At 49.0% G+C, this 16198-nt stretch overlaps 1 pseudogene; it reads right to left on the bottom strand.

The window, feature by feature from the left end:
• Positions 1-641, bottom strand: part of LOC120872069 — a 9115-nt pseudogene extending 8474 nt beyond the window's left edge.
• Positions 642-16198: the final 15557 nt, after the last annotated feature.

Below are 16198 nucleotides of genomic sequence, written 5' to 3' on the forward strand. Positions count from 1 at the left end.
GCTTTACCCTCAGTGCCTCCCAGGAGGGGCCCCAACCCAGCCCTGCCCTGGGACCCCCATGAGCCCCACTCTGGCCTCTCCTAGATCCACTGCTTACCTGTCACATTCAAGACGAACAGTTCAGACATGTAACTCCATCTCACAGTTCCTCTTTCCACACGAAAGAAGTAGGACCCTCTGTCGCTCTTCCTGGCGTCTCTGATCTCCAGGGAGCAGTTTTTGTTCCTGGGGTCCCCGAGGAGGTGGAATCGGCCCTGGGTCTCCTTCTGAACTTCACGATCTAATTTGTTTGTGGCCACGGGGGCATCCATGAATACCTCGGCCCCTTCCCGGAACCAGTAGCCATGAGCTTGGTCAGAGAATTTCCAGCCATCCCTGGGATAGTAGACGGAGCAGGGCACGCGGACACACAAGCCCTCCTGCACTGACACGGCCTGCGGCACTTCCAGCCGGTATCTCGGATCCTGACCCAGGGACCCTGCGAGGAATTGAGGATCAGCCGAGCCCCCGCCCCCGCCGACCCCCGCCCCGCCGTCCACTCACCCGCCCATAGCAGCTGCGGCAGCAGCAGCGGCAGCATGTCTGAGCAGGAGGGTGTCTGGGCGTCCTGTGTGTGAAAAGAGAAGGGAAGGGAGAGGGAGGTAGGGCTGCGGGGAGATGCAAGGGGAGCTGGGGAGGAGCAAGAGACTGTTCACAGAAGAGGAACTTCAGAGCCGGAGCTCCTCCCCCTTCACACACAGCGGACAGGACACCCCTGGGCCCAGAGACCCCGGAGACCTGCCCAGAGAGGAGCAGACAAGCAGGGGCCCCCTGTCCTGACCCCCATCTGGGGCTCGTCCATCCAGCAGTGCAGTGGGGATGAGGAATGTGGCTTATGAACCTTCAGGCCTCTGGACCTCGGTGGAGGCCCCCCCCGACCTGTCACGGGTGCACCAGGGGCGTCTGCAGACCTCAGAGGCATGTGGGGAGGAGGGATGTGGTAAATGTCTGGATGGCTGGGTCCTGCTGCCCTGGCCAGGGAGGGTCACCCTGTTGTCCAGACTGGTGATTCTTACCCCTGCCCCAACACGCCAAGGGACATTTGGATACTGGGTGAAACTGGCATGTGATGGGTCTGGACAGAGGCCAAGGAAGCTTCTTAACATGCTATATTCCACCCCCAGCCCCTACTCCTGCGACAGAAATCATCCAGCCCCAAAGTCAATAGTGCTGAGACTGAAAACCCAGTGACTGGGACCTAGTCCAGACCCTAGAGATCCTCAGTTCTTCCAGGTTTGGAGCTGACATTGAGCAAGATCCTAAAGGCCTTTCCCAGAGACAGACCGCCCCACGTGCCCTGCCTCTCATTTGTAAAAGAAAGCTTTAGCCTCCGAAAGTGAACGTGAAACTGTTAGTCACTCAGTCGTGTTTGATTTTGCACCCCACGGACTGTAGCATGTCAGGCTTCACTGTCCTTCACCATCTCTTTGAGGTTGCTCAAACTCATGGCCATTGCGTCTGTGATGCCATCCAACCATCTCATCCTCTGTCGTCCCCTTCTTCTCCTGCCCTCAGTCTTTCCCAGCATCAGGGTCTTTTCCAAGGAGTCAATTCTTTTCATCAGGCAGGCACAGTAGAGGGAATGGGAAGGACCAAGCTCTTTTCTAGGATTGTCTGATGTCTAGGTTCCCTCTTTCAAGGAACCAATAGCCCTGTGAAGCAGGAGGAAGTCCTGACAGAAGTGTATGTGTGTGCGTGCGTGCAGGCAGAAAAGGAACCTCAGACCTTCTCTTATCGCAGCTTAGCAGTCTTGAGAGATGGTGCTCATTTACCCATCTTTCAGAGAGATGCTGCAGTCCAGAGAGGGCAACGAACAACCCAAGGCACTTGGGAAGCCAGGACCTGCTGCCGCCTCTCCTGGCTCTGCATCCTGTCCTTTGGAACCTGCTCTGGTACCGGGGGCTTCCCTCATAGCTCAGTAGGTAAAGAATCTGCCTGCAATGCAGGAGATCTGGGTTTGATTCCTGGGTCGGGAAGATCCCCTGGAGAAGGAAATAGCAACCCACTCCAGTATCTTGTCTGGAGAATCCCATGGACAGAGGAGACTGGTGGGCTACAGTCCCTGGGGTCACAGTGTTGTAGCCCCGCATTCAAGAATCAAACTCAGTTAGAAGGACATCGCAGATAGTGGAGTGTGCAGTTTACTACACCGGCTGATACAAGGCAGAGTCTCCTCTTAGCCAAGGACCCCAACCAGTTTTTGTGAAAACCTTATATACTCTAAGTGTACGTCCCCAAACCCACCTCTCCAAATTCCCTGAAACTAGTCTGAACAAAAGAAAAGGAATATACAATCAAAGTTAACTCTTGATTCATATGCCTTAAGCGTAGGTAGTTAACAGTGGACAATTATCAATAGTGGTCATACCCCAATAAGCATAATAGATGTATGATTCTATTCGGTTATACAAATAATTAGGGTATTCTTTTAGGGGATGGGGAGCCCTGGGCCTCTTCCTTCCCAGGGCCTGGTTTTCCAGTTGGTATGTCGTTTCCATAGATACTGGGCAGATAGTTCAAAGTCCACAGTCCAGCCCAAGATGGAGTCCTGCTTTCAAGATAGAACCTATTCTGTTTCTTCCTTCAACAAGAGTCGGACACGACTTAGCAACTAAACCACACCACCCTGCATACCAGGGAGCAAGGCACTCCGGGGCATGTATCGGAGTTACTACTCTTCATCACTTGCCTGCGTGCTCAGTCACTTCAGTCGTGTCCGACTCTCTGCGACCCCATGGACTGTAGCCCATGAGGCTCCTCTGTCCATGGCATTTCCCAGGCAAGAATACTGGAGTGGGTTACCATGTTGACCAAGGTCAGGGTGGCGTTTCACAACTCCATGGCTCCCCCTGCTAGGCCGATGCACTTGGGGTGATGGGGCTTTGCCTAGCAGGTCTAGGAGGACAGCAGCTGGAAGTTATTAGGGCACGACCTGTTTGCAGTTGCACAAAGGGCCCAGATTAATATTCTTGCTACTGTCCAGGCCTAATAAATAGGTGGGGATGGAAATTTATTAAGTAAAGAATCTGTTCTCAATGGAGGAGACCCAGATTTTATCGCTGGGTCAGGAAGATCCCGTGGAGAAGGGCATGACAACCCACTCCAGTATCCTTGCCTGGAGAATCCCATGGACAGAGAAGCCTGGTGGGCTACAGTCCATGGGGTCGCAAAGAGTCGGACAAGATTGTAGTGACTTAGCACGCACACATGCTGATTGCACCTGGTAGAAATTTGCCCTGGGAGGGGCTGTGATGTTTTGCTCTTCCAATAAGAACAAAGCTGAGCTCTAGAAAGAGATTAAGGGCTCTATGAGACAGCTTCCCTGGCTGCCACCTGCCCCCAGGTGAGCTCTGGGACTGGCTAAGGGGAACCACATCCAATATCGTTGCAGAGAAAAGCTAATTCTGATGCCAGGTTAGGACTGTCTTGTAGAGTTGCTTTTCGTTACTTTTGTTATTATGATCATACATAATGGCCTGCCTCAGAGAACCTGCCCCTCTGCCTAACTGTTAAAATTGAAGAGCCCTTGTTCAGGACTCTGCCCACTTGTGGATGGCTACTCGAAGGAAGAAATTAACACATCCCCTGCCTGAGGCTTGCCATTCTAGGAGATATTTGCAAGATCAATGACCTTTTTACTTTGTCCCCTCACTTCCCCCTGCTCCAGTCTCTGATCTGTAAAAGATCCTAGCGTCCAGACTCCAATAACAGGGTTATTTTTACACTTAAAGTCTGCCATCCTCTTGGTCAGCAGGCTTTCTGAATAAAGCTGTATCCCTTGCCTCAGCAGGCTTGTCTCCGGCTCACTGGCCTGTCATGTGGTGAGCAGAGCAAGCTTGGACTCAGTAGTAGTATTAGTAGGTCTTTCTGGAGGGAATCATTTCCCCAGTATCATCAGATGTCTCTGATTCAGAGTTTGATGAGGTAGGAAACCTCAGGCTCCTGGCTAGGGCTCAAACAAGATGCTCCAAATTATAGGGAATCCAGGACAGAATGGATCAGTCCAGCTCTGGGTTTGCTTGGGGGCAAGAGAGCAAGTGTCTGGAGGCTGGAATGAATTCCAAACCTGTAGGCACCCCCCAAGGGGAAGGGGCCTCCTGAGGGTCTCCTTGCTTTTAACTCTTAGGTTCTTGCATGCGTGCATGCTGTCCAACTTCAGTCATGTCTGACTCTTTGCAACCCCATGGACTATAGCCCACCAGGCTCCTCTGTCCATAGGATTCTTCTGTCAAGAGTGCTGGAGTGGGTTGCCCTTTCCTCCTCAAGGGGATCTTCCAGACCTAGGGATCGAACTCTCATCTCTTATATCTCCTGCATCAGCAGGCAGGTTTTTTTGCCATTAGTGCCACCTAGGAAGCCCCTTAACTCCTGTAGTGAACTGGAATTGGGCTCTGAATGAAACCAGTTCTAGCTGAGCTACCAGGAAAGCCCACTAAAGATTATACTCATAAATCAATTACAGTAAAGAATTTACTTATGGTTGAAGGGATGCCCACAACATATGAGCATTAGGAATAACAGTGTCAAAGTTCAGCAGTTCTGTTTATCCCTTGAAGACCTGGGACAGACCTTCATCTTCAGTGCCAAAATGGCAGTGTTGGACAGACCTTCATCTTCAGTGCCAAAATGGCAGTGTTAACAGGAACTGTTACAAGGGCTTTGAGCCTTGTAAACTTCTATGATGGTCTTTAAGCCTTGAAGGACTTCTTGTGCGTGCGTGCCAAGGTTCTTGAGTTGTGTCCAACTCTCTGCAACTCTGTGGGCCATAGCCCACCAGGCTCCTGTGTCCAAGGGATTCTCCAGGCAAGAATACTGGAGTGGGTTGCCATGCCCAACTCCTGGGGAATCTTCCCAACCTAGGGATCGAACATGCCACCTGGGAAGCACTGAAGATCTTCTTACTTACAGGATATTAACTCTGAAAAGCGATTTTGAGAGATCTATTTGAGTTTTTAAAGTCTTTATCTATTTTTTAACTTTATTTATTTATTTGGCTGTGCTGGGTCTTCACTGCTGTTTGGGCTTCCCTCCAGTTGCGGTGAGTAGGGGCTTCTCCAGCTGTGGGGCACTGGCTTCTCACTGAGCGGCCTTCTCTTGTTGCAGAACACATGCTCAGTACTTGTGACTCTTGTGCTTAGTTGCTCCCCAGCATGTGGGATCTTCCCAGATCAGGGATCGAACCAGTGTCTCCTACATCGGCAGATGGATTCTTTACCCCTGAGCCATCAGGGAGGCCCTAAAAGTCTTTAATGAATTTGTTACAGCATTGCTTCCGTTTCATGGTTTATTTTTTTGACTGTCGAGGCGTGTGGGATTCCAGCTCCCTGAATGGGGATTAAAGCTGCATCTCCTGCATTGGAAGGTGAAGTCTTAACCACTGGACTACCAGCGAAGTTCACTGGATTTTGGTGGGAGGTGTACTGTGACTTATCAGTTAGAGATTTTGCCCGTAAGGAGGGTAGCTGATTCCATAGAGATAATTGATCAGTGTTTCCAGGTTCAGCTTTAGCTTTGTCAGAGATGGAACAAAGAAAAGATGTCAAAGGGTCATTTAATTCACTTGGTTGGCTGCTGTCAAATTCTAGAATTATTTTCCTCTCTGGGAGAAAGATAGGACAGCATGATACTTCTTTAAGGAGTCTCAGCCTGATAAATCCAGAAAGGTGAAGGATCAAAGGAGAAAGGGTGAGCACCTCAAAGGTCTAAACAGAGGGAGCAGGTTCAGATGCAAGAATCTTTGGGGGTTCACTGGAGATCCCCACTATTTGGATGATTTTAGTGCTCAAGGCAGGGGCGGTTTTATGGTAGTGGGTTGAGTTCCAGAAGTGTGTCTACTGCTTGAATTAGGACCAGAGAGATTTACTCCCAATCTAGAGAAATGTTTCTCAAACCAGTGAAGCAGGAGAAAGGGGGAAGAGGCCGTATAGCTCCTCAGAGCTTCATCATTGAGAACTGGGAGGAAAAAGGCACCTTAAGACCTTTACTTTATGACAATCCTTTCCAATGTCCTGTTTTTGTTTTTGTTTTGTAATAAGAGCAGAAACAAGGAGGGTCTTGCTTTCATTGAGGGGTTTTCAATGGCTGGAGTTAAAGAAGAATTTGGGGGTCTTCCTTTTAGGTAACTCCTCTAGAGAGTGATAGAGCTGTTTTTCTAGGTTAGCTAAATCTTCAACAGCACTTACCACCCCATCCTAGTCCTTTTTATGAGCAAGGTCCGGTTCAGCCCATTAGCAAACATAGAGTTAAAAGCTACCTGGTTGGAATCAACATCTGAAGGAAGATCAGAATATCCTTTAAAATAACCTGAAGCTGATTGTGATAGTCATAAATGTAAGGCAAGTGCAAAAAAAAAAAAAAAAAGAGAGAGAGAGAGAGATCAAGCCAGACAGTCAGGCAACTAAATTTATTAGAGGAAAAAGAGAGGGTGACTGGCTCTTAAGGAGAACCAGCATCCTCCCTTTCTGACAGAGTCCTTCTTATACCCTGCCAATGAAAAATTCCCTGAAGGGATGGTCACATAGCCGGAGGGCTGGAATCTGGTGGTCTCACGGTTTTGAGAAGATAGACGCCGGTGAGATAACAGGATGCCATTTGGACAATTCGGTCAGTCTCAAGGATCACTGTGACTTTATTCTTTGTTTGGGAGGTCGACATAATGAGCCATCTTATCAGTGAGACCCCATGTGGGCCCTATCATTCCAGCCTTTTTGATTTAGGATAAGGGCCGAAGGTCAGTCTTCTGTAACTGCTTCCTGTGAGACAGGGGCATCATGGGGGTGAGATAAGAAAAGGCTGGAATGAGGGTTAAGGGGATTTGTGTGGGGTCAAAATTTTTGATAATCTAAGTGAGTTAGAAGTAGCTCGTAGATAGTTCAGTGGGTGAAGGCTTTTAAGCGATCCTGAAGAAATTTTGAAAAAAAGATGCATTAAACATGGGCCGAAAGTTGTAATAAGGGTAAGAAGAAGGAGAGGGCCCAGGAAAGGCAGGACCCAGGGCGTCCAATTCCAATTGCTTACCCAGTTTTCCCATGAATAACTGAGGTGTTGGCGTATTCTCGAGGCCCTGTTTGTCAGATTTCTTGCTGCTTCCTTTACAATGCCTGATTTATTGGCGTAGAAACAGCAGGCTTCCTCCAAAAATAGACATAGGCCTCCTTTTTCTGCTGTGAGGAAGTCTAATCCTCTTCTGTTTGGAGGACCATGGCTGCCAGGGAATCTGGCTGGTTTGGGATAGTGATAAGGCTGTTAGCTATTTCTTCTAGGCTGTCAGTGAGGTCTTTCAGTTCAATTCAGTTCAGTCGCTCAGTCGTGTCCGACTCTTTGCGACCCCATGAATCGCAGCACGCCAGGCCTCCCTGTCCATCACCATCTCCCGGAGTTCACTCAGACTCGCATCCATCGAGTCCGTGATGCCATCCAGCCATCTCATCCTCTGTCGTCCCCTTTTCCTCCTGCCCCCAATCCCTCCCAGCATCAAAGTCTTTTCCAATGAGTCAATTCTTCACATGAGGTGGCCAAAGTACTGGAGCTTCAGCTTTAGCATCATTCCTTCCAAAGAAGTCCCAGGGTTGATCTCCTTCAGAATGGACTGGTTGGATCTCCTTGCAGTCCATGGGACTCTCAAGAATCTTCTCCAACACCACAGTTCAAAAACATCAATTCTTAGGCACTCAGCTTTCTTCACAGTCCAACTCTCACATCCATACATGACCACAGGAAAAACCATAGCCTTGACTAGATGGACCTTAGTCGGCAGAGTAATGTCTCTGCTTTTGAATATACTATCTAGGTTGGTCATAACTTTTCTTCCAAGGAGTAAGCGTCTTTTAATTTCTTGGCTGCAATCACCATCTGCAGTGATTTTGGAGCCCAAAAAAATAAAGTCTGACACTGTTTCCACTGTTTCCCCATCTATTTCCCATGAAGTGATGGGACCGGATGCCATGATCTTTGTTTTCTGAATGTTGAGCTTTAAGCCAACTTTTTCACTCTCCTCTTTCACTTTCATCAAGAGGCTTTTTAGCTCCTCTTCACTTTCTGCCATAAGGGTGGTGTCATCTGCATATCTGAGGTGTTTGATATTTCTCCCGGCAATCTTGATTCCAGCTTGTGTTTCTTCCAGTCCAGCGTTTCTCATGATGTACTCTGCATATAAGTTAAAGAAGCAGGGTGACAATATACAGCCTTGACGTACTCCTTTTCCTATTTGGAACCAGTCTGTTGTTCCATGTCCAGTTCTAACTGTTGCTTCCTGACCTGCATACAGATTCCTCAAGAGGCCCTTAAGTCACTTCAGTTGTGTCCAACTCTGTGCGACACCATAGACGGCAGCCCACCAGGCTCCCCGGTCCCTGGGATTCTCCAGGCAAGAACACTGGAGTGGGTTGACATTTCCTTCTCCAATGCATGAAAGTGAAAAGTGAAAGTGAAGTTGCTCAGTCGTGTCCGACTCTTACGCGACCCCATGGACTGCAGCCTACCAGACTCCTCCATCCATGGGATTTAAAGAGTCTCAATTAAATGATACAGGGAACTACACCGTGAGGGTGGACGGTATCAATGACACCCAGAGAGCAACTGTCTGGCTCGAGATTCAAGGTGAGTGGGCAGCTGCCCCACTGCCCAACTGCACTGAGTTGAATCTGGAGGTTTGGGGAGTGGTGTTCCTTGGAGCTCACAGTGTCTTAGTCTCCACCTGCCCTCAGATGACATTGGGAGTCTTGGTGGATGGTAGTCTAGCTTCTCCCCAGAGACGAGACCCTCACTATGTTCAAAGGCTCCAGATTCCCTCTATCTCCTGCTGTGTGACAAATAGGACAAATAGCCACAATCTTAGTAGCTTAAAAGAACACTCATTTCTGTGAGTCAGAAGTCTGGGCATGGCTCAGCCATTTCCAGTACTGAGACTCACAAAGTGTCAGCCAGGGCTATATTCTTATGTGACTCTGTTCATAGGATTTCACATCATGGCTCTTTGTCTCTTCAAGGTCAAAAACAGTATCTCTCTCTAGACTGCTGAGAAGGAACCTTATATAACAATGGGTAAAGAATACACCTGAATCCAGGAAACTCAGGAGATGTGGGTTCAATCCCTGGGTCAGGCACATCCCCTGGATGAGGGCATGGCAACCTACTCCAGTATTCTTGCCTGGGAAGTCCCATGGACAGAGGACCCTGGCAGGCTAGAGTCGGACACAATTCAGTGACTGAGCACTCACAGGCACACAATGATGGGAGTGACAGCCCATCCCCTTCGCCATCTTCTATAGGCTACAAGAAAGTCACAAGTTCTACGGGCATTGAGGGGATGGGATTATACAGGGGTTATAGTAGGGAGTGGAGATCATGGAGTCATCTTGGAATTCTGTCTACTCCACCAACCTCCAGGGGGCTCCACAGGACTAGGGCAGGACAGTGTGGATTTTGAAGACTGAAAGACTTTTGCTTACCTCTGACTCTGTATATACCAAATCACCATAGTCTTCCTTCCCTGATCCTCTTGTCAGTAGAATCAGAGACAGTGTGGTCTATTGTAAGGTTAGAGGAAGTATTTGTAAAGGGAATGGGACTCAGATAGTAGGAGGAATTGTTATGGAGAGCACAGACCATTTCTCAGTCCATACGACCCGTGGTTCCATGGATGGAGGATCCAAGTTTTATAGAAAGAACCACAGGACAACATGCTTATGGGAAGAACTCACCATTATTGCAATGAATGGCTATAGGGATGGCTCGGCCCATACGACCACAAGCTCAGGGGATCGCCTGCATCTTGACTACCTCGTGCCCACTCCTTGCTTCCCTGTCTGTCTCAGCCCCGAGATCCTAGATCCCATCTTACAATTCTGGGCTTCTTCCCAGCCTGCTCTGAAAGCCCCTATGGAGAGGAACAGAGTTTGGAGAGGCAGATCCAACCCCTAATCTTCTCCTTCCTGCTTCACCCAGTGTTTGAAATCCCAGGCATCTCAGTCAACACCAGCTGCGCAGGACTGAATGTAGACTCCGTGGCTGCCATCTGCCAGACCAACGACACGAATGTCTAGTGGTTTATAGGCTACACACAGGTGTCCAGCTCTGAACACATGACCATCTCTCCAGACACTAAGACCCTCATCATCAAAAGGGTCAAGAGCAACAACTCACCACTGTAGTGTGGGATCCAAGTCTTGGGATCTAATGGGACTTTGGATCCAAGTCCCATTATTAAGAAAAGTGAACCGGTCTCTCTGGCGGTGACCTGTGAGGGTCTTGGGGTCATGGGAGGGAAGCCAAGCTGGTCTCAGGGTCTCCCAGGGACATCATGACAAAACAGGCAGAGAGTGTGGCATGAGACACCGTGAAGACAGCTGTCCTGGCTTCAGATCCCAGCTCTGGCTATTTGAAGCTTTGGACTTCAGATTTATCCTCAATGCTCACAACCCCGGCCCACTCAATTTAAACTGAGGGCCCTAATCCCTACTTCTCAAACAAGAAATACTATGAATGCATGCACATCTAGCTTTTGTATAAAGAAGTATGCTCAGTCACGTCATACTTTTTGCGACCCCATGGATTCCATGGGATTCTCCAGGCAAGACTACTGGAGTGGGTTATCATTCCCTTCTCCAAGAGATCTTCCCAGTGCAGGAATAGAACCTGGGTCTCCTGCATTGCAGGTGGATTCTTTACATTCTGAACCACCAGAGAAGCCTGTCTGCTTCTACTCTACACCTATTTTATTGTGACATGAAGGGCAGCCAGACAGCTGGCCTGTAGTAAGTATCCAAGACAAAAGACACTGATGACTCTCATTGTTCTTGGCCCAGCTGCCTTCATGGGGTGGGTCTGAGGATCTGCTTGGGGCACAGAGTGGGGACACCCTTGGTAGGAGGGAGACTTCCTGTGGATTGAGAGGAGACAGGACCCCCAGCGGTCAGAAGCATAGTCCGGGTGTCCTGCCGTGTCTCTGCAGATGGACCCTCCTATGCAACAATCTTCAGCATGCCTGTTAACTACCAGGGCATCTTGCCTGCTGAGATCAGCTCCCAAGTGAAGAGGGAGTGTCTTTCTGATGGCATACTGCAAATCAAGTACCACTGGATCCACAACATCTCTGTCCTGAGCTTCTCGGAGAAGAACACCACCCTCCCAAGTCTGACCTGGGATCAGATGGGCAGATACAGGTGCATCACGGAGAACTCCGCCACCCACGAGATCTTGTACAATGAAGCCCAGGTCCAGGCCCACGTGCCCAGTGAGTGCAGCAGCTGCCCCTTGCTCTCTCCAAATCCCGCCACTCTCATGCCTCTGCCTAGGCAGTGCTTGTCATCAGAAATGCCCTCTTCATTGTGTGTTGCCATCCTCACGATGGTCAGATGAAGCCCCCCAACCTCCCAGGTCCAAGTCCAAACTGCCTCCTTTATGAGCCCCCGGAGTCCTCAGGTCAGAGTTGGAGTGAATTCCAGGGATGTAGGATCAGCCAACACTGACTGAGCATTTACACTGGCAGCCACCATTCTCACCTGGGTGATTCTAACTTGGGTGACCCTCCAGCCTCCCTACAGCGTAAGTGACCATTATTAGCATCACCTCCACTGTACAGGTGAGCAAATGGAGCCGCAGAAATTTTGGATGCTTTGTTCAAGGCTCCAGTTCTCATGGGCAGAGGATGCAGCATTCAAACCCTGGCCGTCTGACCTCACAGCCTCTGCCCTCCACGGATCCGCCAGGCTGCTCTGAGATGAGGAGGCGGGAACGTGCCAGGGGAGGTGGTCGGGGGACGTGGGGAGCTGTCCATGGTGTGGCCTCTGGAGCAGGTTAGGAAGGAGTCTGCACGTGGGGGAGGCACCTATTCAGGAACCCCACGTCCGATCCTCTACACCACGGAGAGAGATGGACAGGCTTGGGGAGAGAGCAGGCATGCAGGGCCGTGAAGAGCAGGAGCTCTGGAACCTAGCGACCTGAGATGAAATCCCAGCTCTGCCGCTGCCCCTCTGTGTGAACAGGGGCAGCAGCGTCACCTCTGTGAACCCATTTGCCCCTTGGCAATTTGATAGTTAGGGTTCTAGTCGATGGGGTTGCTGCACGATGGGCACAAGAAGCCGTCAGCCTGGCTCAGAATGACGTGAGTGGACACTGAATGGGGGCCAGAGACATTTATTTCAGTCACTCCACACTATTTACTAAGCATCGAATGATACAGTTTTTGTGTATGTATGATGCCTCATTTCATGCCACTTGACACCCACTGGACTACGAAACTTCAAGGGAACAGGGGCTGGGCAAGTTCTTAAATCTCTATTTGTCCCCAGTGCTTAGCACAGTGCCTGGCACACAGTTGGAGCTCAGTGAATGAATCCCCGTGGAACGAGTTCATGGCCCTGTGTAACCAGCACGCCCTATACCCTGCTGCTCTCTGCCCCCAGCTTATGCTTTTCTGGAGGACTTATTGCTCCCCTCCATGACATTGGACATCTTTTTGCTTTGTACTCCACTGTACACTTCCCAGATAGAACGCCAGCCCCATTAGGGCAGGAAGTTTGCCTTGTTCACTGCTGAGCCCCTAGTACCTGAAACAGTGCCTGCATGTGGTAGGGCCTCGTGAGTCTCCAAGGAACAGATGTGTGGGTGAATGAAGGGATGAGCGAATGGCGGTCCTGACCTCCATGCCTCTTCTCCTTCTAGGGATTAGCCAAGACATCACCATGTCAACACTCCTCCTGAACTTCCTCATGACGTGGTCAATCTTGGGCTATGTCCTCCTCTTTACACTCATCCTTCTGGGCCTCATCAGATGTTAGTCCACCAGGTATCCATCACTCTGGGCCCAGGGTGGGACGCTGGCTGGGGACTGGGACTCTGAGACCAGCACACCCTTGAGAAGGGGAGGCCGAATCAGAAGGGGAAGCAATCAGCCAGGAAAAGGGCTGTCAGGGGTCATCTGGGCAAATAGTTCTCAAGGACCAGAGGCTTGTAGGGGAGAATAAGGGTCTGGGGTCAGCCATGCCTCTAAACAGCAGTGAGGTTTCCTCCAGTGACATCTTTTCAGCCCAGTTTGTTTGTGTTTACAGTGTAGATATTGAAAGTCAACCTAGAAGGGCAGGTGTGAGAATAACAGGGGTGCGTGCCAAGTATCCTGCATGTATCTGGTAATCACTAGTTACCAAGAGAAGTTGGGGAAACGGGTGGCAGGGGTCAGTGGTGCAGGGGGAAGAGACTGGGGGGAGAAATGATTAAAATCTAGGTTTGAAACTCAGCTTTGCCGCCAGCTGGATGGGTGACATTGAGCAGATCATTCCTCCTCTCACGTCCTCCCAGCCCCTCTTGGAGGATGTGAAGAGTCACACTGCCCTGGAGGGTGATGTGGGGATTAGACACACATTGTGGAGGATGAAGGGACTGGCATTAGTTATAAGAACAGAGTGGAGCAAAGATTTCCATTCTCAGCGTTATAAACATTTGGGGTCTGACAATCATTTCAGTGGAGCTTCCCTGGTGTCTCAGCAGTAAAGAGTCTGCCTGGCAATGCAGGAGACTCAGGTTCGATCCTTGGGTTGGGAAGATCCCCTGGAGAAGGAAATGGCAACCCACTCCAGTGCTTTTGCCTGGGAAGTCCCAAGGATGGAGGAGGCTGGTGGGCTACAGTCCATGGGGTCGCAAAGAGTCAGACACGACTGAAGCAGCTTAGCCTGGGTTCTGCAGCAGGCGTAGGCAGTTCAGTGATGTGAGTCGCCTGTAGATGAAGCAGGCACTGATCAGGCAGGGGATGGACTGAGAGCAAGAGAACAGTTATTTTGAGTGGCCTGACCATACAATCCACCATCCCATGACACATGGCATCTTCCTCCAAGAACTTAAGACCTCAGATATATTAAAAGTATGGGGGGAAAGCTATCTAATCACAAAGGCAAAAAAGTCAAAAAAAGTGTGGGGACTTTTGGTGTAGAAGTCAAGCCTCTGGATTCATCACCTCCTACTCCTGGGGTTCCTTCAGGATGTTCGGGCTTGGAAAGAAGCAGTGACCTCTCATCTACCCACGACTCTCCTATATTCTTACAGTTTCCTGTGGATTCCAGATTTGACTTCTTCCCTAATTCCTCTCCATAGGGCAAATCGGTCTGTATGACTGTCCACCTCAGACATGGAGGACACGACCTGATGGGCAAGGAGGTGAGAGGTGAGTGAGAGACCTCATAGAGACGAGCTAGGCTGGAAGGGGCCCAGGGACTGGCTGGAACGGACAGTCAAGCAAAGGACTCAGGCCAGTCACTCTGGAATTGGAGGTGGAGGCTCCTATAGAAAGTCTACAGTCTGCTCCTAGGACCGAGGGGTGGTGGGAGGGTGGGGAACCCCAGGAGCACATGGCTACTGACCACGCCATCTGCCAATCAGAACCAGCCAATGGGATGTAGACTGGGGCGGGGCTCTAATTCCCACGCCTCTTCCCCACCAGTAAATAGGATTCCAACTTCTCCACTTCCTTAACCTGACCCTGTGGGACCATCAGAGAGGCTGCAAAGGTGCCCCATCTCAGCATCGCCAGTGACAGAGAGACGGAACCACCTACACATGTCCAACAGTCGGGAACTGCTTAAATGGGGCACAGCGCATGTCAGGTGAATCTGTCGTGGTTAGAAACTTCCCTGGGCAACGAGACTCACTGGTGTGCGAAACGTTCAAACTTCATGCCAAGTTAGAAACGCACAATACAGACCACGTTATGAAAAGTATAGATTAGCTAGTGGATATGGGTAAAACTTTACAGTTTGTATGCCTGTCTCCACAGTTTTACATACGTATGTATGTATGATGTACATACAGTAAATATACAGATCTGTGCAAAAATTATGGAAAATGCTAACTATCCGCAGTTCTGTCTCAGTTTCCTTCGTTGCACTTTACTGTATATTTTGAGTGCGGTTTTTTTCATCACAAAATGTATAATTTGTTCTCATAGTTAGAAAAGACAACCCAATACTTTGGCAGAAACCAACACAATTCTGCAAAGCAATTATCCTTCCGTTTTAAAAAATATTTTTTTAAAAATCTGAAAAAAAAGAGAAAATACAACCCAATAAATTTAAAACATCATGGAGTTAGTTCAGACCCCATAATGCCATTTCTGAAACTTTTTTCTGAACTTTCTTCATGGGTGTGTCCAAAAATATATAAGCAAATTTGTTCATCACCATGGCAGTTAGAATGAAAGGAAGGAAAGGGCAAACAAGGAGGGAGGGAGGAAGAAACAGATTAGCTAAATCTCCAACAGAGTTTCCCAGCCCATCCTGGTCCTTCTTATGAGATAGACAGGTTCCAGTTCAGCCTATTAACAACCATAGAGTTACAAGCTACCTGGTTGGAAGCAACATTTGAAGGAAGATCAGAACATTCTTTCAAATCTGAGGCTGATTGTGATAGTCTTGAATAAGTTCATCAGGTTTTTCTGTGCAAGCCTGAATTTTGTCCAATCAACAGGCTTTGGAAAAACCCTAGAAAGCACACGATAAAATCATCTAGTGATTGCCCAACCCTGACTGTACAATAAATCAGATGGCTGGTCTCTGGGTTCCTAGAGACCTCTCAGGCATTTCCCAGTTAGTGGCTTTCACTCTGGTGCTGGAGTCACTGGGAAGTCTTCACTGATAAGCATATGAACTAACTGATAAGTTGGAGAAACCAGGGTGATAAGTTAGGCTGACTCTATTAAAGGGTGTCCACTTAAAGCAAAACACAGAGCATCTAAGTTTTATTCAGGGTCTTCCTGAGGACTGTAGCCTGGGAGACAGCTCTGAGGAACTGCTCCAAAAAGGCAGGGCAGAAGCCAGTGTGTATTTGAATCTGGGGGCTGGGAAAACTGTGTCATCAAGCATACATCTTCATAACTGATCACAGCTCATCACAAAGAATAGATATACCAAGTTAATGATTTGAGTGCTTTTTTTTTTTTGCATATGACTGATGCAGAAGTCATCAGTCAGAATTTATGAAATTCATCACCAGAAGAATTCATGAAATTCTTCCTGAGTCATGCATATGGGGGCCTGATTACCCAAATCACAGAGTGCTTCATCCTGTTTTTTCACCCCGAAATCCTCTCAGGGTTCACTGTTGCTGGGAGATTGAAGCAGATAGTGACTGAACCCTTGTACAACTAGGTGATGAGTGAGCTGTTTGTTCTCTT

The sequence above is a fragment of the Oryx dammah genome, unplaced genomic scaffold (assembly GCF_014754425.2).
Source record: "Oryx dammah isolate SB20612 unplaced genomic scaffold, SCBI_Odam_1.1 HiC_scaffold_13, whole genome shotgun sequence".
Classification (NCBI taxonomy): domain Eukaryota; kingdom Metazoa; phylum Chordata; class Mammalia; order Artiodactyla; family Bovidae; genus Oryx; species Oryx dammah.